The sequence below is a fragment of the Tachyglossus aculeatus genome, chromosome 12 (assembly GCF_015852505.1).
Source record: "Tachyglossus aculeatus isolate mTacAcu1 chromosome 12, mTacAcu1.pri, whole genome shotgun sequence".
Taxonomy (NCBI): Eukaryota; Metazoa; Chordata; class Mammalia; order Monotremata; family Tachyglossidae; genus Tachyglossus; species Tachyglossus aculeatus.
In genome coordinates this window covers 9,729,705-9,733,189 of record NC_052077.1, presented here as the reverse complement: position 1 = coordinate 9,733,189, position 3,485 = coordinate 9,729,705, and positions in this window count along the sequence as shown.

Here is a 3,485-nt window from a genome sequence, read left to right as displayed (position 1 = left end):
CCTCACTGTTGGCTTCAAAGCTCTCCATCACCTTGCCTCCTTCTACCTCACCTCCCTTCTCTCCTACAGCCCAGCCCGCACACTCTGCTCCTCTGTCGCTAACCTCCTCACTGTGCCTCATTCTCTCCTGTCCTGTTGTCGACCCCCGGCCCACATTCTATCTCTGGCCTGGAATGCCCTCCCTTTTCGCATCTGCCTAACTATCTCTTTTTCCCCCTTCAAAACCCTACTGAAAGCTCACTTCCTCCAGGAGGCCTTCCCAAACTGAGCCCCCCTTTTCCTCTGCTCCTCCTCCCGTCCCCATTGCCCCTACTCCCTCCATCTGCTCTAACGCCCTCCCCGCAGCACTTGTGTATATTTGTACATATTTATTATTCAATGTATTTTATTAATGATGCGTAAATATCTATAATTCTATTTGTCTATTTTGATGCTATTGATGTCTGTCGTCTTGTTTTATTTTGTTGTCTGTCCCCCTCCCCCTTCTAGACTGCGAGCCCATTTTTGGATAAGAATTGTCTCTGTTCCCGAATTGTACTTTCTAAGTGCTTAGTACAGTGCTGTGCACACAGTAAGCGCTCAATAAATATGATTGAATGAATGAATGTACAGCAAGCTCATTATGGGCAGGGAATGCCTCTGCTAATTCTGTTGCATTGTACCCTCCCAAGCTCCGAGGATGTTTGCTCTGCACACAGTAGGTGTTAAATACCATTGATTGATTAATTGGCCTGTGTTTATTAAGGGCTTGCTAAGTGCCAAACAGGATACTAATGTGGGGGTTGATGCAAGATCATCAGGGTTAGGATTGTGACATTGGACTGTTGATTTTGGAACTTGATGTTCTTTATAAATCACTTTTATTGTTCCCCACTGATCTCCCTTAGATTGCAAACTGAGGGCATGTCATGTGTATTTAGCTTGTCTCTAAAAATAATAATAATAATAAGAAGAAGAATAATAGTAGTACTTTATTAATAGGAGACTTGTACTGGGCTAGAAATCGATGGTAGCTAAAATAGAGCTGGAATAGAGGAGGTAATTGATGGGACCCTAATCCTGATCCTTCTACTCTATGAATGTTGAAATCCTCACAGGCTACCTTGAATTAGCAGATTGGTTCAGCCAGCCACGGGGAGAGCATCAGTGGGGTGTGCCATAGGAACAGCTTTGACTTTGGAGTCAGGTCAATCAATCATATTTATTGAGCACTCACTGTGTGCACAGCACCTGTATATATGCATATATGTTTGTACATATTTATTATTCTATTTATTTATTTCTTTTATTTGTACATATCTATTCTATTTATTTTATTTTGTTAGTATGTTTGGTTTTGTTCTCTGTCTCCCCCTTTTAGACTGTGTGCCCACTGGTGGGTAGAGACTGTCTCTATATGTTGCCAACTTGTACTTCCCAAGCGCTTAGTACAGTGCTCTGCACACAGTAAGCGCTCAATAAATACAATTGATTCATTGATTGATTGTAGAGCACTTTCCAAATGCTTGGGAGAGCACAATAGAACAACAGGCACATTCACTGCCATCAACAGTCTAAAGGGGAAGACAGACATTAATATAAATAAATTACAGGTATGGACATAAGGAATAAAGGGAGCAAACAAGGATGATGCAGAAGGGAGTGGGAGAATAGGAAATAAGGGCTCAGTCAGGGAAGGTCTCTTGGAGGAGATGTGCCTTCAGTAAGGCTTTGAAGGGGGTAGAGTAATTGTCAGATTTGAAGAGGGAGGGTGTTCCAGGCCAGAGGCAGGACATGAGCGAGAGATTGGCTGCATGATTGACAAAATACACAAGATCAAGAGTGGAGCTGAGTGGAAAGAGCACAGGCCTGGGAGTCTGGGGACTTGTGTTCTAATCCAGGCACTGTCACTTGTCTGCTGTGTGACCTTGGGCAAGACACTTAACACTTCTCTGTGCCTCATTTCCTTCATCTCCAAAATGAGGATTCAGTATCCGTTCTCCCTCTTACTTAGGCATTGAGCCCTATGTGAGATCTGGATATCTTGTATTTGGGGTAGATACAAGATAATCAGTAAGGTGTTTGGCACATAGTGTCTTACAAATGCCACACATTATTATTAGTGGTCCCACAGTTTGTTGAGGCCTTTGGGAGCCTTGGCAAGTAGAGGTATAGGTAATGATAGGATTAAACCTGAAAGTGGTGTGTCTAACCATTTTGCTACCTCCTGCAAGTTCTTGAAGAACAGATCATCCGGCTTCTCCCTGTCATCTTCAATCCTTTCCTGAGCCAATTACCCAGAAGTTCCTCCATAAATATTTTTTGACAACCTTAATGTTTGACAAAATGGAACACACCCACACCCTCTCCCAACACCTGTCTGAAGTTGCAGCATATTCCTTTGTTTATTCTAAGATGATTCTGCACTAGGACATCAGTATTTCCCAAACATTACTAAATCTCAGAATTAAAGCATTGAACTGATAGTAAATAGTAAGAGAAGGGAAACGGGTGTAACAACATGGTGTTCTCCCTCAAAAAGACTTGTGGAAGGTATTTAAATTGATTTTTCTGGTGTTAACTGTACATTTAACTCCTGCCCCCCTTTTTTTTCCAAATAAACAAGAATCTCTTGTTCCTGAGTAAAAATGTCCCAAACCAATATCCTTCTTTAGTGATGGTATTCAGGGTGGTAGCACTCCCAGAATATTAATGCCATACTTGAGGTCTGTCAAGTCTCCCCATCATGGGCAGAATCAAGAGTGGTGCATCCACAGGTACACTTAATCGATCAATAAATGGTATTTATTGAGCGCTTACTGAGCGCTGAGCACTGTAGTAAGCACTGGGGAGAGTATAATACAATACATTTGGTAGACATACGGGAAGCAGCATGGCCTGGCAGATAAAGCACAGGCCTGGAAGTCAGATGGACCTAGGTTCTAGTCCCAGCTCTGCCACTTGCCTGCTATGTGACCTTGGGTAAGTCACTTCACTTCTCTATGCCTCAGCTACCTCATCTGTAAAATGGGAATCAAGATTGTGAGGCCTAAGTGGGACAGGGACTGTGTTCAACCTGATTAGCTTGTATCTACCCTAGCGCTTAGTTCAGTGCCTGGCACAAAGTAAAGGCTTAACAAATACCACAGTTAGAAGGTAGTTGAGGTAATCAATCAATCAGTCAAGGGTATAGGATGGTTAATGTGTGCAGAGCACAAGTGTTTGGAAGAATACAATACAACAGACTAGGTAAATATGATCCTTGAACACAAAGAGCTTATTCCTTATAAATTGTATTTATGCATTTATTTTTTTCCCCTGGAATTTGTTAAGTGCTTTTTATGTGCCAGACACTACTAAAATTTAGGGTAGATACAAGCTAATTAGGTTGGACACACTTGGGGCTCACAGTCTTAAAATTCCCATTTAACAGACAAGGGAACTGAGGCACAGAGACGTTAAGTGTCTTGCCCAAGGTCACACAGCAGATAAGCGGCAGAGCTGAG